Here is a 27,463-nt window from a genome sequence, read left to right as displayed (position 1 = left end):
TTGTGGTAGACACTCAGGTTGTTTCTGGTCTTTTACTTCCACAATCCAGACTTTAATGGATAACCTTGTAGGTGTGTCATTTTGCTCACGTGGAAATATAGCAGAGGACATGGTTCCATGACTTCATACGAGGCACTATGGGAAGAAATTCTCAAAAGACAATTTATTCCTTCACTGGACAGTTTTGGCTCTTAGGAAAAATTCTATGCAAAGAAATTGTCTGTTTTACCCCAGTTTCCTCATGAGTAAAATAGAGGCAAACTAGCCACTTGCCAATGTCAAAGAATTAATGTAAAACTTTAAAATGAAAAACATGTTTTTCTTCTGAAAGATCATAATTTGTGTTAACACAAAGCGACATGGTTTACACTTGGTGACCTCAGCACTGTCACAAGTAGGTGGGTGAGAAAAAAGTCCATTCCTGGGACATTGTGACCCTGTTCTGGAATCCATAAAGGTGAGACTCCCAACAGAGGGATCCAATGAAATGATTAGAAATAGGATAGTTGTAGAGGTTCAATGCAGTTCTTCTTTAGATTATTTGACCAAGGAGCTGGAACACAGTGTTTCTCAGCTATCTTGTTGCACTTCAGCCTCATCCGGGAAGCTTTTAAAATCCTGATGTCCAAGCCACAGCCTGGATGGATTAAATCATGCTCTGCAGTTAGAAACACAGGCACCTGTATTTTTTAAAGCTCCCCTTGGTGAGTCTACTGTTTAGCCAAGATTGAGAAGAGAATATGAGCAGGGAATCATATTACAGAAATAGGGAAACACATTGGTATTAGTCCAGGGGAAAGCCAATGGGATGTATATGTACAAAGAAAGAGATTTACTCTAAGAAATTGGCTCATGTGGTTATGGAGATAGAAAACCCAAACTCTGCAGAATGGGGCTGCAGGCTGGAGACCAGAGAAGAGAATGCTTCAGTTCAAGTCTAAAGGCCACTTGTTGCTGAATTCCCTCTTGTTTGGGGAGGTGAGTCTTCTGTTCTATTCATACCTTCAACTGATTGGATGAGGCCCACCCACAATATAAAGTGCCATCTGCTCTGTTCAAGGTCCACTAGTTTAAATGTTAATCTCATCCAAAAACCATTCAGAAGAATGTTTGAGCACATATCTGGGCACCATGGCCCAGCCAAGTTGATACACAAAGTTAACCATCACAATTTAACAGTTGTTTGGAAATATTCAAAAATTTCATCTTTAGGATATAGGGACAGGAATCCAGGGTTATTTAAAGGTATATTTCCCTGACTTGGTTACAAAGAGATGCCCTCTTTGTAATTCCTTAGCTTCATCCCTAGAGGAACCATTTACCCGTTACTTTTAAGCCCTATTCCCAGAACCCACAGATTTTATTAAAATTAAGAATTAGGAGAAGATAAGGTATTTTGTTCCATCATCTTAGAATTGGATGTTTTTATTAAAAGATTATCAACTTTTTTGCCAGCAGGAGTGAGTGTTGTAAATTGTGCACAGAGATTTACTAGAGTGAATGTAAAAAGGTTGATCTTAGGTCAGGAACATATTCCTTTAAGAAAATCTGATTCCTTCTGCTCTCTTGAAAGAACTCCAGCAGCAAAACCCAGAATTAAAAAGATTAGTGTTGAGAGTTCTGTTGGTCTCAGCAGGAAGGACTATGGGGTTTATTGGGAAAATCTAATTTTCCCTTCTCTCCTTGATAAAAGGGCTTCCGAGTCTTTCCATGTCACCAGCAATAGGCTTTGCTTCCTTCCGGAGTAACTCCCCATGATTGGGAGTTTAGAATCCAGATTTTCTAAGCAGCTGATCATCAGGTTGCCTGAATATCCCAAAGTGTTAGATTTCAAGTAGCCTTTGAATTGGGTTAGGAATCAAGGCTCTGTAGTGATCTTAGCTGTGTGCTTCCATCTGCCTTTGCACCTCACACTCTTGTTCACACTCCCATTTCAGAATCGGATATTGAGCGCAGTGAGGAGATCCAGGCCACGAGGAAAATGCAGGGGATCTAAGGACCACACTGAGCCTCTCACAGTGGCTATATGCAATGCTCTGATTCCCAGAGGTTGTGGGTTCTACCCTAAGCCGTGTTCAACCTGTGGAGCTAGCTGCCTGAAAAAGCTGGGACTGCTGTGAGTCACCAGGAAACTGAGTCAGCCTCATTGATTTGGAGTAGGAGGGTGTGGGCTGAGCTTGTGGGGACCTTGAATGAGGATTTGTGGTCATGGAAATAGTTCCATTTCACCAGCTACGAATCAGCCAGCATTCATTCGGTCCAGAAGCAGAAGAGCTGAAGTTAAAAATAAGTCAACCTTTTCATTTTCGGCAAGGCTGAGCACACCCTGAAATGGGAATTGGGTATCATGTGGACCTGCCTCGCTCTGGAGACTCAGGAGGCAGGGGCAGGGGATGGGGAAGAAGGAGCTCTAACCCAAGATCTCACCTCCCTCCACAGCCTTCCTGACTGTGCTATGTGGACAGTGGTGGACAGGGAAGCTATGTGGATCCATCTGTCTGGCAGGGAAGATGGCCTGAATTGAAGCAGCGTTGACCCCCTATCCTTTTCTCAGCTAAAGCTTGGGGGATCCAGAGCCTCAGTCTTCTCTCTCTGTACCTGGTCAGGAGATGGCATCACAGTAAGAGCACCTGTGCTGTGTGTAAGTTATGTGTATATCGGTACTCAGCTACTCCCGTTGTTAAAACACTGGAATATTTTCATGCTCCTTGGTAAAAGTATATTGACCCTAGCCCTCTGTTTGTCTCACTGCTACCAGCTACCCAGCACCTCCTCTGGGATTTTATGAATTGCCCCAGTACGCAGTAACTAAAGGGTTGATGTATTTCCCCAGTGGCTCAGCAGTAAAATAATGTGCCTGCAATTCAGGGGACGTGCAGGAGACCTGGATTTGATCCCTGGATCGGGAAGATCCTCTGGATAAAAGAAAAGGCAACCACTCCAGCCACTCCAGTATTCTTGCCTGGGAAATCCCACGGACAGAGGAGCCTGGTGTGCCACAGTCCACGGGGTCGCAAAGACTCCAACGCAACTTAGTGAACAAACAACAACCACAGCAAAGGGTTGATTCCTTGTGCAGCGGTGGGACATCCAGAATATCGAATACCCTCTGTTCTCTTAAACAACCAAACAAAATCTCCAGTATCAAAATCCAGAATTCAAAAAGATTAGTGGTGAGGGTTCTTTCGGTCTCAACAGAAAGGAATCCATGGTTTGGGGTGGGCAGGGGGGGAATCATGAACAACCCAATTATCCTTTCTCTTCTTTATAAAAGGATTTTGGAATTTTTCCATGTCATTAGCTGTGAGATTTTCTTTCTTCCATAAATTACTGGAAGCTTCAGTGCCAACTACATCCTTTGGGATTAGTCCTAATTAATACAGTAGCGGTTAAGTATAGTGACCATCAACACTGGGTATATACGTAGGTATGGTCCACCTGAAGAAGGTGTTGGGCTGGTAACCCAAGGGACTGTATACACAGCCTTGCCTGGGGCTGCTGCTGCTGCTAAGTCGCTTCAGTCGTGTCCGACTCTGTGCAACCCCATAGACGGCAGCCCACCAGGCTCCCCCGTCCCTGGGATTCTCCAGGCAAGAACACTGGAGTGGCTTGCCATTTCCTTCTCCAATGCATGAAAGTGAAAAGTGAAAGTGAAGTTGCTCAGTCGTGTCCGACTCCTAGCGACCCCATGGACTGCAGCCCACCAGACTCCTCCATCCATGGGATTTTCCAGGCAAGAGTACTGGAGTGGGGTGCCATTGCCTTCTCCGCAGCCTTGCCTACTTAGCAGAAAATACTCCTCTGTTTCATCACAGCATTGTCCTGCTAGTTCAGCCGTCTGGGTATCATCTCCCATGTTCTGGGACACAGGCTCTTGAGTCCAGCCACTCACGCATCTTCATCATGCCTCTGTATGGAGCCTCTGCCCCCAGTGGCCCTCTGCTGGTGATTCCACCACTATGGGCAGTCTGAAGTGAGGGCTCCCTTTCTTGTGTCCACTGAATCCCAAATGTGGGCAGGTCCTTCCACGTGGTCCCCACAGAGCATCAGAGACCAGGATGTCATTTTTTTAACAGGCGTGAGAGTGATGCAGGGAGGTAAATTACAGATCAAAGCTCATAGTTCTGATGGGCCTGGACCTATCCTGGCATCCTAAACAGGTCAGTTTCCCTGACAGGCACCCTTCTGATTGCTTTGGGGCTAGGACGAGCTTCCCCCACCTGCCATCAGAAAGGCCAAGGTGTCCCCACATGTTAGAGTTCAGGCTAGGTGACTCGGCGTATCTTAACAACAGGGAGGAAAGGGGTTTCTCACCTAGCTCTAGGGCCCCCAGTAAGACTCCGACAGCTTGGTCGAGGTGAATCGGCATTGGGTTCAACCAGGTCTCTCGCCAAGGGTCCAAGCATCCTGCAAAGGATGGAAGCAACGAGGTACAGACCCCACTTACCGTCAGGATGTTTGTTATATTGTCATCCCCATTTTATAGAAGAGAAACTGGGTCCTGGAAAGGCTTCGTAACTCAGCTAAGCTCACATAGCCTGCAAAGCTTCTAAGACCATGTGCCTGAATGAACACTCTAAAACCTGAACTTTTAACCACTACACAAAGCCCTTTTCTTATGTGGATCTGGAGAGCTGTTAAACATCTTCAGTGATGAGTCTGTTGCAAATGTGCAAAAGGCATATGGCGTTCATGAGTTAAGAAGGAAGTTGAGCTTGAAGGCTTCTGGTGGGTTTCATAGGGAACAGAAACCAACAATGGGGAGCTTAGAGCCTCCTCCTCATCAGTGGAACTCTGGAAATTTTCCAGTTCATTCCTTGACCATCAAATCAGTAGTGTCAGGAGAAGCAGCTTGTGCTGCAGCAGTATTGTTCTCGAGTTCTTCAGCTGCCATGTTCCCTCGCACATTATTCTATGCAGCTGTTTAAGATTAGCAAACACACGTACGATGATCACAAATAGGGTCGTCAAACATAAGACCCTGATCTACCACATTCTCCAGTTTCTTATGTATCAGTCTTCTTCCTACTATGATAAAGTTCCATTTGGGATGAGTATGGTTTTTCTGCTGATTTTTTCAAATCAGATTCCTCATTGCTGTGTCTTTCTGCCTTGTATCCTTCAAATCCCTCCATCACTTGGGTCAGTAAATTCAGTTCTCTGACGTAACAAAGGTTAGAAAGCAGAAACATGGAGTCACTTAGATCTGTGTTATATATGTAGTTTCCCCTCCTTCCATCTTTCCTTCCAACTATAAAATGAATGAAGAAAAATATTGCATAATAACAAAATTGTTTTAATAATTTCTTCATTTTTCAGCATTTTCCATATGCCCCTTGCGTATTGCTCCATTGACAGTATACATGCATTTCTGTAGAATTTGATAGATTGTCTGGAGATTTTAAAACATATCTGTAAATTATTTGCCACTCCTCTCTTTAAGAGGTGGTTTCTGTTTCTCCTCTCCTCTAATCTGGGATGACTTAGTGACCTCCTTGTAGCCAATAGAATGCAGCAAAAGTGATGCTGTGTAACTTTCAGAACTGGGTCAGACAAGGCCACAAAGCTTTTGTCTGGTTCTTTGGGGATGTTAGCTCTAGGGGAAACTGGCAGCATGTAAGAAGGCCAAGTATCCTGAGACTGCCATGCTAGGAATCCCACACGTAGACACTCTGACCGACAGCCCAGATGAGCTTGCAGCTGACAGCCAGCATCGACTGCTAACTGTATGAGCGAGCCATCCTAGACATCTAGCCCAGGCTGACAGGTTACTGCAACTGCATGAGTAACCTCAAGCGAGAACTGCTCAGCAGAGCATTTTTCAAGTTTCTAACGCACAGAATCATGAGTAAAATAAACCCGCTGGTTTAAGCCACTAAGTGCTGAGCCAGTTTTCCATACAATACTAGTAACAAAACTGAATTTTGGTACCTGGAAATGAGCAGCTGCTATAATAAAAACCTAAAATGTGACATTGACACTGGGCAAGGTATAAGGGCTGGAAGGGCCATGAGAAGTATGGCAGTGAGAGCTTGAACGAATGTAAGGAAAATGTTACAAGGAACTAAAGGAAAGGGGACTGTTGTTATTTAGTGGTAGAAAGTTTAGCATAACCATCATCTGCAGTGATGTGGAAAGTAGAAAGTGCACTCAATGAACTTTGTACTTCGGGTAAGAAAACTTCCAGGCAGAGTGTTTAAGATGCCACCTGGCTTCTTCGGAGCTGCCTTTAGTGAAATGAGGCTACAATGATATGAACAGATGACCTGGAAACCAACTATACAGTTTTCAAGTAGAATTTGGAGGAAATACAAATGGCAAAAGAGAATATTTTTATCCAGCAGAGGACTGAAAGTAAAAACAAGCCCAGGAAAAAGATTTTCAGGAAAATGTAGTCACAGGGTAAAAATGAATCCAGAAAGGGTGAGTTTAAAACACTCTTTTAAAGATTTCAGAAAGATCCAAGCTGGTATCTCAAAAATATCATCAACTGGATTAAAAAAAATTGTCTAAGGACCTTAAGGCCACTCTTTGTAAACCATACCTCTTAAGTGATAGACTCTCAATGATGTTGCCATTAGCAGATTTATAGACAGTTGAAAGGAGAGAAGGGTCTACCTCAAAGACCTTTTGTGAATTTTATCTAATGAAGGAAACAATAATATTTCATAAAGACCCACAAAATTTTCAAGAGAATTTTACTTGCAGAAGCAATACCACCTTGAACTGAAAAAGACAGCATCAACATGAAATGGGAAAAAAAAGGCCTTTGGAACTCCAGCCCTTCTGTGAGAAAGAAGCAGAATGAGAAAGCTACCCAGCTGCAAATAGACTGTTTATTATAAAAAAGGAAGGACCACGCAAAGCCGCCTATAGAGTCAATACAATCCATATCAAAATTCCAATGGGATTTTTCAAATAAAAGAAAAAATAATCTGAAAATTTGTAAGGAATCACAAAAGACTCCAAATAGCCAAAGCAATCTTGCCAGCAAAGAAAAACAGCTGGCAGTCTCACACTTCCTGATTTCAAACTATGCTAAAAAAATATAATAATCAAAACAGTATGATATTGACATAAAGGTAGATACATAGACCAATGGAACAAAATCGAGAGCCCAGAAATAACTCCTTGCATATACAGTCAACTAACACTTGACTGGAAGTCAACAATACTCAATAGGGAAAGGATAGTCTTTTAAATAAATAATGGTGTGAAAACTGGATAACTACATACAGGAAATAAATGAAATTGGACCCCTATCTTATACCATTCACACAAAATTAAAATGGATTAAAAACTTAAACATAAGACCTGAAACCATATAACTTCTAGGAAAAAAGCTAACTAGAAGAAAACAGAGGAAAAAGCTCTTTGACATCAGTCTTGACAATAGTTTTTTGGACATGACACCAAAAGCACAAACAACAAAACTAAAATATAATAAAAACTAAAATATCAACAAGCGAGATTACATCAGACTAAAAAATTGAGGGAGAACCCTGTGCACTGTTGGTGGGAATGTAAATTGGTTCAGCACTATGGAAAACAGTACAGAGTTTCTCAAAAACTTAAAAATAGAACTACCATATAATCCAGCAATTCTGAGTATATATCCAAAGGGATTGAAAATAAGATATCAAATAAATAACTGCATTTCTGTGTTTATTGCAGCGTTTTCTTCACAACAACCAAGATGCGGAAGCAGCCTTAGTGTTCATCCACAGATGAATGAAAGAAGAATGGATATATCAAGTGGTACATGTCTGTATATGCACACAGTGGAATATTATTCAACCATAAAAAAGAAGGAAACCCTGCTACTTCTGACAAGTCAGACAGATAAGTGCAAATATTATATGATCTCACTTATATGTGGAATCTAGAAAACCAAACTCCTAGGAACAGAGAGTAGAGTGGTGTGGGAGAAACTGGGAAGATGTTGGTCAAAAGGTACAAACTTGCAGTTGGAAGATGGGTTCTGGGAATCTAATCACTGCAGTGTGATATGGTTAACAATTGTATTATACAATTAAAAGCGGCTAAAAGAATAGATCTTAAATGTTCTCACTACAAGGAAGAAACAGTAATTATATAACATGATGGATGTGTTAGTTACGGCTACAGTGGTAATCATATTGATATATATATATATATATATATCAGATCAACACACTGCATACTTTAAACTGACACAATGTTATGTGTAATTATATCTCAGTAAAAATTTAAAAAATTTTAAAATTACTACAGCTGCTTCCTGGTTCTTTTTCCCAAATACAGGTAATAAAAATAACTACCTTCCTCATTTTCTTTCATTTGGATTATTTCCTTAGAATAAATTTCTAAAAGGAAAATAACCAAGTGAAAGCATATGAACATTTTCAGAATGTCTAATTCACAGTGCCAAATTACTTTCCTAAAAGATAGTACCAATTTTCCACCAAAACCTTATGGGTATAGCAGTTTAACCGCAACTTCACCAGCTTTGGGTATCATAATTTTAGGTGTATTTAAAAGCATCACAAATCCAAGGCTGTTCTTGTGCATCTATTGTAAAATTCCAATACCCTCATCCTAGAAAAGAATCCATTCTAGTTGCAGCCACAGATCTCCCTCAGCTCAGTCTAACCCAGTTCTCTATCACCGGGTTGATGTTTTCCTTTTTATCCAAACAAAATTATTCTATTGTATTTTGAGCCTCTTTCTGGAAGGTTGGCCAAGAAGAAGGGCTATTTTCCCTCTGCATTGCTTACACGCCTCTCAAAAATAGCCCTAAACTAGGACTTCCTTGGTGGTCTGGTGGCTAAGACTCCATGCTTCTAACACAGGAGATCCAGGTTGGGTCTTTGGTCAGGGAACTAGATCCCACATGCCACAACTTAGAGTTCACAGGCTGCAACTAAAGATCCCATGTTCCACAACTAAGACCTGGGCAGCCAAATAAAATAAATAAAAATAAATATTTAAAAATAGCCCTGAATTATACTGACTTTCTAAGCTTCCCTGGTGGCTTAGCTGGTAAAGAATCCACCTGCAATGAGGGAGACCTGGGTTCAATCCCTGGGTTGGAAAGATCCCCCAGGGAAGGGAACAGCTAACCACTCCAGTAGTCTTGCTTGGAGAATTCCACGGACTGTATAGTCCATGAGGTCACAAAGAGTTGGACGTGACTGAGCAACTTTCACTCTGGTCTACCTGGATCCTGCTATCATTACCACTTACTGAGAGTTTACTGTGAACTATATGCATGTTGAACTGTTATTTCATTCTTTTCCTTGCCAGCTAGACTTTATTCCTCCTTTTCAGATAAGAAATCAGAGTCATTAGGTAACTTGTCCTGATCACAATTTGTAAGTGATAGAGACAGAATTTGAACCCATGCTTTAGGCCACTACGTTTCACTGCCAATCTATTGACTGTTTCCTTCCCACTCACCCAGACTTTCTGGAAGCAAGGACAAAGGCAGTGGAAAATACCCATTTGCTCCTTTCAAAATTGTCTTCTTCCTCCAAGTACTGTCCTGATCCCTATTTTTGAGCCATCCCAATTCAAAAGTCAGCATCTAGGTTCTAACCATGTCTGTTTCACCGCATGACAATGACATTAAGGTTCATCTTGATGCACATTTTGTTTAGAAATGTTGGAGAGAAAGTAAAAGTGAGTGAGCCTATGTCAATATATAAATGTCTTTTCTGAAAAACTTTTTCAAGAGTCAGAAAATTTTATACTTCTTAAATAAAGTGGGAAGAAAACAAAGTATTTTAAATTACTCTGCTTTTTTGCAGTTCTTTATATTTATTCTCCTTCCTTGGGATAAGCTGAGGTATGAAATATTGAAGCCGAAGGACGAGACCACTGAGAGATTGGAGAGTGAGCTGTAAACATGACTTGGGTTGTCTGGAATGCGAGCTCCATGAAGGTGAGGTCTGGGCCTCTTCATTGCTATGTCCCCTTTACCAGCAGCTGAGACTCAATAGGCACTCATATCTGTGAAATGAATGAATGAGCCACATGGCTTCCTGCCCAACAGTCCTCTAAGTCTTTACAGCTGAGGTAGCTTGTCACATGACTTCAGATTCAGCAACTGCCATGGAACCAGTCCTGGGTGCTTGATACTCAAAGCCCTGTCCCTGGACCAGGGCCTGGAAGCTTGTCCAGAATCCCAAGCCTCCCCTTCCCAAACTGGATGAATCACAATCTACATTTTAACAAGATCTCCAAGTGATTCATACCCATGTAAAAATGCCTTAATGACTGTCTAGGCCAGTCTCAGAATGTGGTCTCTGAAGCAGCATCATCAGCCTCAGCTAAGAGCCTATTAGAACATCTACTGAATTGGAACCTTTGAAGCAATATACGCTTGTAACCTCCAGGAGGTTCAGATACATTTTAATATTTAGAACCATTGACACAGCTTCATCACTCTGCTCTTAATTTCACTCAAACTTAAGATCTTGGCTGTAGTAACCGGAACGTTTTCTTTTTTTGTATAACCAGATCTTTACTCGAACCGCTTGAAAGTGGCAAGGCTACTTTCTTTTAAAGCTTTGCATTTCAGATTTGGATAGCTCTGAAAATTCTTCCTTACCAGTTGTATGTAGATTGACATTTTCTATTCTGTTCCAAACGCAATGAAAAACTTCATTCTTCTGATCCAGTCCTTAAAGGGTCCAGATATAAAATTCTAAATGTGAGTTTCAGAACACGGGAACAGGTCATGTCAAGACTGTCCAAGCCTATGAAGACAGCAATTCCCTGTACAAAGATGCTCAGAAGAAGGGACATGAGAAAGGTGAAGTCTGGCGTTTCCCTGATTCATTCACCTGCAGGGCTGCATGTGTCCAGTAGAGGGCCTCTTTCTAGTTCACCTGTAAGTGTTGGATGAGCCAGCAGAGGTCCTGAATCTTACTCCTGTGGTGCATGGATGATTATTTAAATATACCATAGGATGCATGCATGCTAAGTCGCTGCAGTCATGTCAGACTCTTTGTGACCCTATGGGCCCTAGCATAGCCCAGGTCCCTCTGTGCATAGGATTCTCCAGACAAGAATATTGGAGTGGGTTTCCATGCCCTCCTCCAGAGGATCTTCCCGACCCAGGGATCGAACCGAAGTCTCCTGCGGCTCCTGTTTTGCAGGCAGATTCTTTACCGCTGAGCCACCGGGGAAGCCCATACCAGTAGGGTGCCACAGTCTTAAGATCAATGCAATGCATGCAGCTTTAACATTTTCTGTGCTGTGCACTTCCACCTTGATTACAAGTGATGGATTACTCTCCTTTGCTCCTTCTGACAGCTGTGGAACTGTTTGCTCTTCTTCTAATTCCCACTCTTTCCTCCTGGTCCACTGTTAGTCTCTCACTTGTCAGCTACTTGATCTCTTCTTTAAGGTTTTATTAGTGTATCTTCTTCCACTTCTCTGAGCTCTTACACATGGTTCTGCAAATTCTTTTAAAACTCAAACATTTTTCAGCCAATAAATGCCTAAAGTACACATAGTTTTTTTATAAATAGGGTTTGTACAGTGAGTTAAAACAGGAAATATATATGTCTGTATATAGGTAAGTCATATAGCTATCACCTACCTGCCACTTATAAGTGTCGGTACTTATAAACTAACATCTATGGTTTTCACAAAGAAACATGCTTTGCCTGAGATTATAAGATGAAAACACATTTCCTAGTGACCCTGGGGGAAATTTAAGTATTCCACTTAAAGGGATATGGAATTAAAATGTGTCTACTTGTAGTTTCTGGCCATTGATCCTAGCTGTCACTGGCAGCAAAGAGAATGAATGTTGTCCTTCCTCCTCCTGTCTGCCCTGGAGATCTTTGAGAATAGTTATCATACCTCCCCCCCTCTATTTCACCCTCTTAATCCCTCCTCCATAAACAAAACGCCCTCCGTTCCTCCCACTGTTTATCATGTGGCAGTTTCAGTTTGCCATCTTGATTGTTCTCTTTAGTCTATAGCACACGAAATAGATGATGCCAAAATAAGATATAACTTGGAGTGCTCAGAGAAGCATGGAATAAAGAAAGAATAAAGAAAGAAATATCATCTCCCTTGTTTATGATAATATTCCTCTATTGCTGCTGCTGCTGCTAAGTCGCTTCAGTCGTGTCCAGCTCTCTTCAGTCGTGTCCAGCCCACCAGGCCCCCTGTCCCTGGGATTCTCCAGGCAAGAACACTGGAGTGGGTTGCCATTTCCTTCTCCAATGCATGAAAGTAAAAAGTGAAAGTGAAGTCACTCAGTTGTATCCGACTCTTAGCAACCCCATGGACTGCATTAATGTTACTTAATATCACAGATGGCTTACTTAAGCCCCCACATCCTGCTGCTGGCCTTCATCAAACAAAACCCTAGTTTCTCATGCATGATACTGGTAAGGAGGCCATTGCTACACAATGCTGCTTTACGTGATTTTCAGTAGGGCTTCCTCTTATTGTGGCTTCTGGGGCTTTCCAGCCTCTTGCTCCTCCAGAAAAGACAGCCAGCAGCCAAGTCTCTCTATGCCATGTTCCTAGGCCCAGTCCCAATTCAGTCTCAGGACGGCTCAGGACAGCCTTTGTAACGATTGCTGGCTGTTTATTCACCAGCAGGCTTGAACACTTGATTTTTAACAAGAGCCACAAAAATGAAGTGCTATCTACGAGGAAATCTGGTGACAATGATTTGTTATTATTACTTCTATTCCCAGCCCAGATGGTTCTCCAGATGAAATGGATAAAAAAAAATTGGATCCTCTTTGTGGCTGGTGACAGGTGCAGACTTGGCCCCTCCAGTGGGATCTCATCAGACACACAGCACACCGCCGGCTCAGGAGCTTCCCACAGGCACATGTGTGTTGTAGCAATCCCGAGAACTGTCAAGTGAATAATTGGCCTCTTATCTGGAGTCTTTAGAAGATTCCCTTCTGCACATCCTTTGAAAAGCTGTATCCGTCAGGTTCTTTGTTTGCAAGCAACAGAAACAGGGTCTGGCTAACTTGAGCAGAAAAGGTATTTTTTGAACGAACATAGTGGGGGTCTTTCCGCAACTGATAAAAGGCCAGACAACCAGGCTTTGTATATAATGAGAAGCAGGGGAATTCCAGAAATCTAAGTAGCAAGAGATAATTGACAATATTATCAGGGTGTGGCTAAAATAAACGAACTGCAACTTCCTATTTTCTGACTTTGTATCACACCCATCAAGATTTAAAATTTGAGTCCAGGGACTTCCCTGGTGGCCCAGTGGTTAAGAATCCACCTTGCAATGCAGGGGACACAAGTTCAGTCTCTGGCCAGGGAACTAAGATCTCACATGCCTGTGAGCTACAAAATCCACGTGCTGCAGCTACTGAGCCAGCATATCGCAACCAGAGTCTGTGCGCTGCAACGAATGACCCCACATGACGCAAAGAAGGTCCCTCATGCCACAACTAAGACCCGACACAGCCAAATGAATAAATAAATGATGTTTTACAACAGATACATAAAATTTGAGCCCAGAGAGTTTGACTTCTCACTTATGTCTTAGGTGTATCTCCTGGCTAGAAAAGGGTGCGGCCTCTGGTTAGCAGTCCCAGCAAAGCAACACACAACAGAGACATAAGGACATAAAATTATATTGAAAAGGTGGGATTTCCAGAATGGCAGAGAGAGGAGCTCAACAAATTCTTTCTGTCCCAAACAACTGTAAAACCAGATAGAAATGTCAAAAACAACTTTGAGACCCTGAACAGTGTCCAAAGACATGCGAAGAAACCGAGATGTGTTTATTCAAGTAAGCCTACTGAAACCTGGCTAAGGACAGTTGGACTCTATGATATTTCAACCTACAGATATTCCCATCATCCCTTCAATTGCATCAATATCATAGGTCTACCAGGGCAGGACAAGCTCTGAAAAATTTTTTTTCAGAGAAAGCTGATGCGATTTGGAGTGGAGCATGGAAAAAAATCCCATGCCTTCAGACATCATGATTAACAGTACTGATTGTATTAGCAACCAAATGGGAAAGGTTAATGTGACAGCTAGTCTTTAGGCTGTGATATTGTTTGGGACATTGGTAGAAGAAGACTTAGAAGCATAGCCAGAAATTTGACAATGATATTAAAGGAACTGGATAGGCAGAGTTGGCCTCAATAAGCTTCAGCCTATCCCCAGAGATCTCAAAATCTGTAACCATGCTCTAGGCTAAGTGCATATCCAAGAGAGGCTGGAGAAGATTTTAGCTATGTACATAAGCCTGAATAAGGTGAGATTTTGAATACAAACAGAGAAGACACAAACAGGCATCAAGTATAAGCAAGGGCAGATGTATAACCTGCTTGAATTTAAATGCGTTTTCAAATCCATGGAGAGCTCCAACAGCCGGGGGTATAAGCTTTACTGACTGAAGGTGCTTGAATAAAACCTCTGACCAATTAGTAAGGTATGCTGAACTAAGGGTTAATTGTAGGAAGGCAAACTTAGAAAGGAAAGCAAGAACAAAAAAGAAAATTAGCAAAGACATGCAAAGACTGAAGTTGAGAGACTCCACAGAATAAGTCAAAGCAAGTCAATAAACAAACAAAATACAATGCTAACAACAACACCCAGAGAGGGAGTCAGAATCCAGAGTTGCTACAATATATTACCTAAAATTCCTAGTTCCTAATAAAAGATTATGACATTTAAAGAAACAGGAAAGTAGGAAATGCTTAGGGAATAAGTAGTCAACAGAAGCTGTTTCTGAGAGATCCTGTAAGATGCTGGACTTAGAAGAAAAAAACTTTAAAGCTGGTAGCAAAAATATGTTCAAAATTAAAAGAAATTACTTTTAAAAATTAAGGGAAAGTATGGTGACTGACTCATCAAATAGAGAATATTAACAGATAGAAATCGTGTTTTGAAAAACAGTGGTCACAGGACTGGAAAAGGTCAGTTTTCATTCCAATTCCAAAGAAAGGCAATGCCAAAGAATGCTCAAACTACCGCACAATTGCACTCATCTCACACGCTAGTAAAGTAATGCTCAAAATTCTCCAAGCCAGGCTTTAGCAATACGTGAACCATGAACTTCCAGATGTTCAAGCTGGTTTTAGAAAAGGCAGAGGAACCAGAGATCAAATTGCCAACATCCGCTGGATCATGGAAAAGCAAGAGAGTTCCAGAAAAACATCTATTTCTGCTTTATTGACTATGCCAAAGCCTTTGACTGTGTGGATCACAATAAACTGTGGAAAATTGTGAAAGAGATGGGAATACCAGACCACCTGACCTGCCTCTTGAGAAACCTGTATGAAGGTCAGGAAGCAACAGTTAGAACTGGATATGGACCAACAGACTGGTTCCAAATAGGAAAAGGAGTATGTCAAGGCTGTATATTGTCACCCTGCTTATTTAACTTCTATGCAGAGTACATCATGAGAAACGCTGGGCTGAAAGAAGCACAAGCTGGAATCAAGATTGCTGGGGAAAATATCAATAACCTCAGATATGCAGATGATACCACCCTTATGGCAGAAAGTGAAGAAGAACTAAAGAGCCTCTTGATGAAAGTGAAAGAGGAGAGTGAAAAAGTTGGCTTAAAGGTCAACATTCAGAAAACGAAGATCATGGCATCTGGTCCCATCACTTCATGGGAAATAGATGGGGAAACAATGAAAACAGTGGCTGACTTTATTTTGGGGGGCTCCAAAATCACTGCAGATCGTGACTGAAACCATGAAATTAAAAGACACTTGCTCCTTGGAAGAAAAGTTATGACCAACCTAAACAGCATATTAAAAAGAAGAGACATTACTTTGCCAACAAAGGTATGCTAGTCAAAGCTATGGTTTTTCCAGTGGTCATGTATGGATATGAGAGGTGGATCATAAAGAAAGCTGAGCACCAAAAATTGATGCTTTTGAACTGTGGTGTTGGAGAAGATTCTTGAGAGTCCCTTGGACTGCAAGGAGATCCAACCAGTCCATCCTAAAGGAAATCAGTCCTGAATATTCATTGGAAGGACTGATGCTGAAGCTGAAACTCCAATCCTTTCTCCACCTGATGCGAAGAACTGACTCATTTGAAAAGACCCTGATGCTGGGAAAGGCAGGAGGAGAAGGGGATGAAAGAGGATGAGATGGTTCGATGGCATCACCGACTCAGTGGACATGAGTTTAAGTAAGCTCCAGAAGTTGGTTATAGACAGGGAGGTCTGGCGTGCTGCAATCCACAGGGTCACAAAGAGTCAGACATGACTGAGTGACTGAACTGAACTGAACTGAACTGAAATAGAAAATTAACAGTTGAAAAGTAAAGTAAGGGAAATGGAATTTTCCCTAGAGGAGCTCAACATCATATTTGAGATGGTATAATAAAGAATCAGTGAGCTTGAATATAAATCAACAAAAATTATACAATTTGAAGAACAAAAAAGAAGAAAATTGCATAGACCCTCAAACAGTCATAAGAATCCATTGGACATGCTAACATACATTAATGGTAATATCTGAAGGAGAGAGGTGAGGGAAGGGCAAAAAATATTAGAAGAAATAATGGCCAAAAAATTCCCAAGTTTGATAAGAAACATAAATGTACAGATTCAAGATGTTTTATGAAGTCCAAATTGTTTAAATGCAAATAGATCTATATCTAACTACATCATATACGTACACCTATAGCCAATTAATCTTCAACCACAGAGACCAGAATACACAATTGAGAAAAGACAGTCTCTTCAGCAAGTGTTCGGAAAGCTGGACAGCCACAAACAAATCAATGAAGTTAGAACACTCCCTCACACCATATACAAAAATAAACTCAAAATAGCCTAAAGACTTTAGTATAACACATGACACCATTTAACTGTTAGAAGGGAACATAGGCAAACCATTCTCTGACATAAATCATGGCAATATTTTCTTAAATCCATCTTCGAGGGCAAAAGAAATAAAAGCAAAAAATAAAAAAGAATGGACCTAATCAAATTAAGCTTTTGCATAGCAAAGGAAATCATAAACAACACAAAAAGAATTATTTACAGACTGGGAGAAAATATTTGCTAATGATTCAACCAACAATGGCTTAATTTTTAAAATATACAAATGACTCATAGAGCTTAATAGCAAAAAACAAACAACCCAATCAAAAAATGGGTAGATGATCTAAATAGACATTTGTCTAAAGAAGACATATAGATGGTCAACAGGTACATGAAAAGATTCTCATTATTGCTAATTATTAGAGAAATGCAAATCAAAACTACAATGAGACATCACCTCACACTGGCCAGAATGGCCATCATAAAAAGTCTACAAATAATAAATGCTGGAGAGGATATGGAGAAAAGGGAACCTTCTTACATTGTTAATGATGATGTAAGTTGATACAGCTATTATGGAAAACAGTATAGAGGCTCCTTAAAAAAACTAAAAATAGAGTTGCCATATGATCCAGCAATCCCACTCTTGGGCATATATCCAGATAAGATGAAAATTCTAACTTGAAAAGATATACACACCCCAATGTTCATGTGCACACATGTGCTATGGAAGCAACTTAAATGCCCATTGACAGATGAATGGGTAAAGAAGTGGTATATATATGCAATGAAATAATACACAGCCATAAAAAAGAATAAAATATCACCATTTGCAGCAACATTGATGACCCTGGAGATCATCATACTAAGTGAAGTAAGTTGGAGAGAGAAAGATAAATATTACATGATATCACTTATATGTGGAGTCTAAAAAGCAATACAAATCAACTAATTTATAAAATAGAAACAGACTCACAAACATAGCAAACATTATCATTACCAAAGGTATAAGTGGGGAGGGATAGATTAGGAGTATGAGATTAACATACACAGCATTATATATAAAATAGAGAAACAACAGGATTTACTGTACAGCACAGGGAACTGTATTCAATATCTTATAATAGCCTATAATGGAAAGAATCTAGAATATATATATATATATATTCTTTTCCAGATACACACACACACACACACACACACACACACACACACACACACACACACACACCTATGTATATACTCTGAATTACTTTGCTGTGCACCTGAAACTAACACCATATTGCACCAACTGCAGTTCATCTTTTAAATAAATAAACACATCATATACAAACTGTTGAAAGCTAAAGACAAGCTTGAAAGAAACAAGAGAAAAATGACTCATCACATACAGAGAGACAACAATACAGTTAGTAGCTGATTCCTTATCAGAAACAAGAAAGAGATACAATCAGGAAATCCATAAATATTTGGAAATTAAATAATGTACTTCAAAAGAACTGGTGAGTCAAAGAAAAAAAAAAGAAATTTGAAAATACTTGAAAATGGGTGAAAATGAAAACACAACGTATCAAAAAGGTATGGATGCATGTAAAACAATGCTAGTAAGAAAGTGTATAGTTTTAAATGTGAATATTATAGAAGAACAATCTCAAAACAATAACCTAAGTTTCCCCCTTAAGAAACTAGAAAAGAGGAACAGACTAAGCCCACAGCAAATGGAGAAAGGAAATAATAAAAAATTATAGTGGACAAAACGGAAAACAAAACAACACTGAGAAATTAACAGAACCAAAGGCTGTTTCTTTGAAACACTTCCAAAAATTGACCAAACTTTTTCCTGATTGACCAAGAAAAAAATGATAAAACACAAATAGCAAAATTCAGAAGGAAAGAGGACTCTACTGTATACAAATTAAGGAATTATTAGTACAAAGGATTAGCACAAACAATGTTATGGCAACAAACAGACAATTTAAATGAAATTGACAGATTTCTAGAATATCATCAAAATGGACTCAAGAAGACTTACAACAACAAAACTTGAACTAGTAAATAAAAATCTCCCAAAGGCAAAAAATTCCAGACCCAGATGGCTTGTTCAGTGAGTTCTGTTCAACTCAGTTCAGTTCAGTTGCTCAGTCGTGTCCAGCTCTTTGCGACCCCATGAACTGCAGCATGCCAGGCCTCCCTGTCCATCACCAACTCCCAGAGTCCACCCAAACCCATGTCCATTGAGTCGGTGATGCCATCCAACCATCTCATCCTCTGTTATCCCCTTCTCCTCCTGCCCTCAATCTTTCCCAGCATCAGGGTCTTTTCAAACAAGTCAGCTCTTCACATCAGGTGGCCAAATAATTGGAGTTTCAGCTTCTCCTTCCAATGAATATTCAGGACTGATTTCCTTTAGGATGGACTGGTTGGATCTCCTTGCAGTCCAAGGGACTCTCAAGAATCTTCTCCAACACCACAGTTCAAAAGCATCACTTCTTCGGCACTCAGCTTTCTTTATAGTCCAACTCTCACATCCATACATGACTACTGGAAAAACCATAGCCTTGACTAGCATACCTTTGTTGCTAAAGTAATGTCTCTGCTTTTTAATATGCTGTCTAGGTTGGTCATAACTTTTCTTCCAAGGAGTAAGCGTCTTTTAATTTCATGGTTTCAGTCACCATCTGCAGTGATTTTGGATCCCAGAAAAATAAAGTCAGCCACTGTTTCCACTGTTTCCCCATCTATTTCCCATGAAGTGATGGGACCAGATGCCATGATCTTCGTTTTCTGAATGTTGAGCTTTAAGCCAACTTTTTCACTCTCCTCTTTCACTTTCATCAAGAGGCTCTTTAGTTCTTCTTCACTTTCTGCCATAAGGGTGGTATCATCTGCATATCTGAGGTTATTGATATTTTTCCCGGCAATCTTGATTCCAGCTTGTGCTTCTTTCAGCCCAGCGTTTCTCATGATGTACTCTGTATAGAAGTTAAATAAGCAGGGTGAAAATATATAGCCTTGACGTGCTCCTTTCCCAATTTGGAACCAGTCTGTTGTTCCATGCCCAGTTCTAACTGTTGCTTCCTGACCTGCATACAGGTTTCTCAAGAGGCAGGTCAGGTGGTCTGGTATTCTCATCTCTTTCAGAATTTTCCACAGTTTATTGTGATCCACACAGTCAAAGGCTTTGGCATAGTCAATAAAGCAGAAATAAATGTTTTTCTGGAACTCTCTTGCTTTTTCGATGATCCAGCAGATGTTGGCAATTTGATCTCTGGTTCCTCTGCCTTTTCTAAAACCAGCTTGAACATCTGAAAGTTCACGGTTCACTTATCGCTAAAACCTGGCTTGGAGAATTTTAATTCTATTAAGTATGTAAATAATAAATAAAACAACCCTTCAGAAACTCTTCCAGAAAATACAGGGAGGGAAAATACTTTCCAAATTATTCTATGATGCCACTATTACTCAGATGTCAACATCGGGTAATGGTCAGATGCCAAGATCAGACAAAGATATCACAAGAAAATAAAACTGTAGACTAGTATCCTGAGAAACGTGTGTGTATGCTCAGTTGCTCAGTCGTGTCCACCTCTTTTTGACCCCATGGACTGTAGCCCAGCAGCCTCCTCTGTCCATGGGATTTCCCAGGCAAGAATACTGGAGCAGATTGCCGTTTGCTACTCCCAGGGATCTTCCTCAACTGGGAATCATGCCCGCGTCTCTTATGTCTCCTACCTTGTCAGGCAGATTCTTTACCACTGTGCAACCTGGGCAAGAATACAGACACAAAAATCCTCAACAAAATATTAGCTAAATAAACCTAGAAACATATAAAAAGAATTATACACCTTGACCGTGTAGGATTTATCTCAGCAATACAAGATTGGTTTAACATCTAAACATTAACCAACGTAAAGCACCCTATTAAGAGAATAAAGCCACACGATTATCTCGATAGATGCAGGAAAACCACATAACTGAATCCAGCACTCATGCAGGTAAAAATGTTCTACAAAATAGGAAGAGAAGTTCTTCAACCTGAAAAAGGGCATTTATGAAAACCTTAAAGCTAAATATCATACTTAATGGTGAAAGACTTAATGCCTTCCCCTCAAGATCAGCAACAAAGCAAGAATATCCTCTCTTGTCGCTTTGAAATACCATTTTGTTAGAGATTTTAGGTGACACAGTAGTAAAGAATCTGCTTACCAATACAAGAGAAGCAGTTCAGTCCCTGGGTAGGGAAGATTCCCCAGAGTAGGAAATGGCAAACTGCCCCAGTATTATTGCCTGGTAAATTCCCTGAACAGTGGCTACAGTCCATGGGGTTGCAAAGAATCGGACATGACTGAGTATAGCACCACCACTGTTAGCTAGGGAATGTTAGCTAGCTAGTGAATCAATGCAAAAAATTTTAATTAAAACTATCTGGATTAAAAGGAAGAAGTAAAATAGTCTCTATTTGAAGATTACTTAATCCTGTATAGGGAAAATTCTAAGGAATCCATACAGCTTTCTTTTAAAACTACTGGAAATGATGTATGAGTATACCAAGGTCCAGGATATAAGATCAATATACAAAACTCAATTGTATTTCTGCAGAACAGTAACGAACAATCCACAAAATGAAATTAAAAAAACAAGTTCATTACAGCAGAAATTGATACAACATTGTAAATCAACTATACTCCAATAAAAATTTTTTAAAAACCAATTTAGTTCATGACAGCCTCAAAAGAGGTAAAATATTTAATAATAGATTAACCAATAAAGTGTAAGACTTGTGCACTGTAAATTAGAAACCATTACTGAAAGAAATAAGAATTGAACATATGAAGAAACATTCCATGTTCATGGATCAGAAGACAGTTGTTACAGAAGTCAGTTATCCCCATAGTAATTTACAGATTCAGCATAATTTCTATAAGATTCTGGGAGTTGTTTTTCCAGAAATTAACAAGTTGATTCTAAAATTTATATAAAAAGGCAAAAGTCAGAATAGCAAAATTAATTATGAAGAAGAAAAATGTGGCAGAACTTTCACTTCAAAACTTACTACAAAGCTATAGTAATCAAGACATGTGACACTGACTAAGAAGACAGATAGATAGATTTAAATTAAACAGAATTTAGTCTAGAAATAAAGACCTATTTATGGTCAACTGATTTTCAAAAGTGATGCCAAGACAATTCAATGGACAAAAACAGTCTTTTCAACAAATAGCATTGGGACAATTGAATATTCACATGGCAAAAGAATATCCATACTTGACACCAGACATAAAAATTAACTCAAATTAGATTGTAACTAAACTTTAGTCTAAGAGCTAAAACTTTAAACCTCAAGAAAGAAAAAATAGGAATAAATCCTTGTGTCCCTGGGTTAGACAAGAGTTCTTAGATACAACACCAAATGTACAACACATAAAAGAAAAAAAATTGATAAATCAGATTTCATCAAATTAAACATCTTTGTGTTTCAAAAGAGACTATTCAGAAAATGAAGAAGCAAGTCGTAGACTGGGAGAAAATGTTTACACACTGTATATCTGGTAAAAGACTTGTATTCAGAATAAATAACATGATAAATAAGGAAGACAACAATTCAGTTTTAAATGGACACAAGATCTGAATAGACCAAGAAATGAATCACTGATAAGCCCATTTTCAAATGCTTAACAGAAGGACTTCCCTGATGGTCCAGTAACTAAGAATCTACTTTGCAACAGAGGGAACATGGGTTCAATCCCTGGTTGGGGAATTAAGATCCCACATGCCGAGGGGCAACTAAGGCTGCACGCCACGATTAGAGAGTCTGTGTGCTGCAGCTGAGACCCAGTGTGGCCAAAGGAGTGAATTTTTTTTTTTTTAAAGATCATGCTGATGGTTGTACAACAGTGAGAATGTAATTAATGCCACTGAGTTATGACTTAGAATGGGCACAAGGGCAAATTTTCTGTTTATATATTTATTTTTAAATGCTTAACATCATTAGTCTTCAGGGGATGGCAAATTAAAATCACAATGAGACACCACTTAGCACCAACTATTTGCACCAATTTTTGTCTAACCAACCTAGATAGCATATTAAAAAGCAAAGACATTACTCTGCCAACAAAGGTCCATCTAGTCAAGGCTATGGTTTTTCCAGTAGTCATGTATGGATGTGAGAGTTGGACTGTGAAAAAAGCTGAGCGCTGAGCAATTGATGCTTTTGAACTGTGGTGTTGGAGAAGACTCTTGAGAGTCCCTTGGACTGCAAGGAGATCCAACCAATCAATCCTAAAGGAGATCAGTCCTGGGTGTACTTTGGAAGGACTGATGCTGAAGCTGAAACTCCAGTACTTTGGCCACCTCATGTGAAGAACTGACTCATTGGAAAAGACCCTGATGCTGGGAGGGATTAGGGGCAGGAGGAGAAGGGGACGACAGAGGATGAGATGGCTGGATGTCATCACTGACTCGACGGACATGAGTCTGAGTGAACTCTGGGAGCTGGTGATGGACAGGTAGGCCTGGTGTGCTGCGATTCATGGGGTCGCAAAGAGTCAGACACGACTGAGCGACTGACTGACCAATCGATAGACAATAACAAATGTTAGCAAGGATGTGGGGAAATTAGGCCCCTCATACATTGCTGGCAGAAATGTAAAATGTATCTAGCTGCTTTGAAAATAACTTGACAGTTTCTTTTAAAAAGTCATCATTTGGCCAAGCTAAACCACTCCCAGGAAACTACCCAAGCAAAATGAAAACATATCCCCAACAAACGGACATGTTCATGAATGCTCATAGCAGTATTATTTGTAATGGACAATCACATATTCATTAACTGATGAATGGATAAACAAAATGTGGTATATCTATACAATGGAATACAATTCAACAAAGAAAAGAGATGAAATACTGATATATGCTTGTTGTATAAATGAGCAAAATATGGCCAGTGTGTATTGGTCCCTAGGGTGTTTATTTCTTCAGACTGAAACCTATTAGCCAAAAGTCCTGATAAAACTCGAATGGTTATGGATCCAGTTATCCTAAAAATATTCCAAACAAGCAGCTTTTTAGCAACTTAAACTCCCCTGATGTGTGTCTACTGTGTAATGTGCGTGCAGCTCAGTCGTATCTGACTCCATGGACTGTAGCCCACCAGGCTCCTCTGTCCATGGAATTTTCCAGGTAAGAATACTGGAGTGAGTTGCCGTTTTCTTCTCCAGGGATGTGTATGCTCCACTTAACCTCACCCCGTATCTGCTAGTAATCAAAAAGGTGTGCCCTGGGCCCCAAGGCCCCAAACTGCTGTTCTCCATCTGTCTGACCTGGAGACTGCCAGGTACTGCGGAGTAACATTACCTAAACACACAAGCCCTTTTTCTGACCCAGCTCTCTATTAGTTCCCTTGCTCCCCTCCAAGTCTCTGGATGGTCTCATCCTGAAAGATGCTTCCTCTCCAATGCAAGCTTAAGCACCATGCAATGAAGTTCCTCGTGTGTTACTGCCTCTCTGGGTCATATTTTTATCCTTCATCAGACTGGAAATCCTTTGCACAGCCTACAAGTCTATAACATGGATGAACCTCAAAAGCATTACATGAGGTGAAAAAAGCCAGACACAACAGACTATATATTTTATAATTTCAAATGTTCAGAAAAGGGCAGTATGTAGAGACAAGAAACAGATTGTTTGCTTGAGGTTAGGAGCCACTTTTTTGAAATCCCAAAGACCCAAGCTCTGGACTCCAAACTCCTAATGTCCAGTCTTAGCCCAGAGCCTGTCACTTCTGTGCAAACTGGAGCAAAGAGATCTGTTGGGTTGCCAGGCTCTCCCCGCTTCCTCCCATAGACACTGGCATCACCACCTTTGTTTCCTCAACCATCTCTCTCTCTTCATCTTCCTGTGTTACAACATAGCCTGTGAACTGAACGAGACTTTTATAAAATTTTTGTTTGTTTACTTATTTATTTGGGCTGTGCTGGGTCTCTGTCGTTGCCTGCAGGCTTTTCTCTAGTTGCAGCAACAGGGGCTACTCGAGTTGCGGTGCATGGGCTTCTCATTGCAGTGGCTTCTCTTGTTGAAGAGCACAGGCTCTAGGGAACGCAGGCTTCAATACTTGTGGCTCCCAGGCTCTATAGTACAGGCTCAATAGTTGTGCGTGGCCTTAGTTGTTCCAAGATATGTGGGATCTTCCGGGACCAAGGATCGAGCCTGTGTCTCCTGTATCGGCAGGTGATTTTTTTTTACCACTGGGCCACCAGAGAAGCCCTGAATGAAACTGTAATTATAAAGATCACTGGTTTTCTAACATTTTGGAGCTCTTAATTCCTCTCTTTCCCCCCAGTTCTGATAAAATCACAGTATGTGAAGCAGATGTAGTAAGACCTGAGGAGATGAGAAGACAGGATCCAGGGATTGTCTCTCCCTCCTTTTGCTCCCTACCTGGGCCGTGTCTGCAGAGTCGTTAGGCTCTGAAGGGTGTAGTTTGGAAGCTACTAACCATAGTCCTACTTCCTTACTCAAAAGACAGAGCAACTGACCCCCACAAGAGGAGAAGGTACTTCCCCAAGGCCCCACAGCTTCCTCAGTGGCAGACACCAAGACTGGAACTTAGGTCTCTTCACTCTCTCTCCAGTGATTTTGCCACAACAACGAGGGGCTTTCCAGGCCACATTTCCCTGAGTGCCAGTATTGTTTCTAGAATCTGAAAATACCCAACCAAACAATAGCAGGGTGTCAGAAAAGGTCACCTGGAGAAGGAGGTAGTGGCTGAGTTCAGGCCTGAAGAATGAATTAGCCAAGAGAGCTGAGTAGCATTTGATGACATACTTAAGATTCCTCAAAAATCAAAATGGAGTAACTATGGTTCAGACATTGAAAATAGACCCCAAGGGCCATTGTGGATATGATTTCAGACACATTCTTACATCACTGAGAATTTGAATTTTCTGAACTGTATCAAACTCAAGGACACCATCAGTCATTTTCAAAACCAGTATCTCCTAGCAGCAGCTAGCTGCAACAACTTTCAAAGTTTCAAACTTTAGAACCCCAACCACTCCTGACTTAACAAGCACCTTTACTTCTTGCCAGCTCCAACCCTAATTCTTGACAAACAATTTATACAATCTTGGCAGGGAGTGGGGGGTACCTTTATAAGTTTCCCCCATTTTGTAGTCCAGTTCAGTTCAGTTGCTCAGTTGTGTCGGACTCTTTGCGACCCCATGAATCGCAGCATGCCAGGCCTCCCTGTCCATCACCAACTCCCAGAGTTCACTCAAACACATGTCCATAGAGTCGGTGATGCCATCCAGCCATCTCATCCTCTGTCATCCCCTTCTCCTCCTGCCCCCAATCCCTCCCAGCATGAGAGTCTTTTCCAATGAGTCAATTCTTCACATGATGTGGCCAAAGTATTGGAGTTTCAGTTTCAGCTTCAGCATCAGTCCTTCCAATGAACACCCAGGACTAATCTCCTTTAGGAAGGGCTGGTTGGATCTCCTTGCAGTCCAAGGGATTCTAAAGAGTCTTCTCCAACATCACAGTTCAAAAGCATCAATTCTTCAGCGCTCAGCTTTCCTTATAGTCCAACTCTCATATCCGTACATGACCACTGGAGAAACCATAGCCTTGACTATATGGACCTTTGTTGGCAAAGTAATGTCTCTGCTTTTTAATATGCTATTTAGGTTGGTCATAACTTTCCTTCCAGCCAAACATAATTCAAGGTGAGCTTCTTTGAACTTCTACTTCCTGGGCTGCAATCCTAACAAACCCCAAATAAACATTTTTTTCCTTCACCAGGTCTCCATTCTTGGAATGCTTGGTTAACACATTTCATCTTGAGGGGACTGCATATGCAAAGATCCTGAGGCAAGAGAGAGAGTGATAACTTCAATGGTTTCAAGTCTGATCACAGGTCATGTGATAAAAGATAAGGCTGAAATAGCGACCGGACACTAGATCATGAATGACAATGAATACCATGCTAAGGAGTTTGGGCCTGAACTTTGTCTTGAAGAAAGTTAATTACAAATAAGCTGAAGTCTCATATCACTCAAAAATGGATCCTCTTTTTACATTTATGTTCAGGTGCAAGAAAGAGCCCTGTCCTTAGTTCCACCATGCAGAGCTTACACATATGTCACTAAGTACTTTAAGAACAGAATGGTCTCCTTTGAACAATTCTATTTATATTTAGGGTTAGTAATACAGAATGAAACTTATGAAATACACTGATAGAAATGAGCAAGTGATGTGGTTTGGGGTATGGAAGAAAATGAGGGACAAAGGGGTATGATCTGCTTTTAAAATGTGCCAGGAGATAAGAGACTCTGCAACTATCATATGCAGAGGGCATGGTCTGGTCAGTTTCCATCCATTTCAGGCTTTAAGCACCACCCAACAACTTTCTGCCAAGCAGAAATTGGGAAAGTTATATGTGCAGAATATCAGTCTGGCCCTGGTGAGGATAATGGTTTAAGTTGATCAGGATTTGACCACATGGAGTCCAGTTAAGATGTGGGAGGACAGTACCAAGGCAGTGATGGCTGGCAAACTGAAAGCCAATAAAGAGGTAATGTTGTCAGGATCTGATGAATGATTAAGCCGGGGGATGAGAAAAAGGAAGGCATCAAGAATGACTACCAAATTTCTCCTTTGGGAAACTCTGGCACCTGGATGGATGGT

The 27,463-nt window shown here is 40.6% G+C and overlaps 1 protein-coding gene across 9 annotated transcripts in view; it reads right to left on the bottom strand.

Moving 5' to 3' along the window:
• Nucleotides 1-27,463, bottom strand: part of SOD3 (superoxide dismutase 3) — a 91,896-nt gene that overhangs the window by 42,886 nt on the left and 21,547 nt on the right. For 2 of the 9 annotated variants that reach the window (XM_060416925.1, XM_042251274.2), the window contains exon 2: nucleotides 4,315-4,407. The exons of the other annotated variants lie outside the window; for them this stretch is intronic. The gene's annotated coding sequence lies outside the window, so the exon portion shown is untranslated. The remainder of the gene's footprint in view (nucleotides 1-4,314; nucleotides 4,408-27,463) is intronic. 9 annotated transcript variants of the gene reach the window in all.

This window comes from Ovis aries, chromosome 6 (genome assembly GCF_016772045.2).
Source record: "Ovis aries strain OAR_USU_Benz2616 breed Rambouillet chromosome 6, ARS-UI_Ramb_v3.0, whole genome shotgun sequence".
Classification (NCBI taxonomy): Eukaryota; Metazoa; Chordata; class Mammalia; order Artiodactyla; family Bovidae; genus Ovis; species Ovis aries.
The sequence above is the reverse complement of the archived record's forward strand: the minus strand, read 5'-3'. Positions and strand labels throughout refer to the sequence as shown.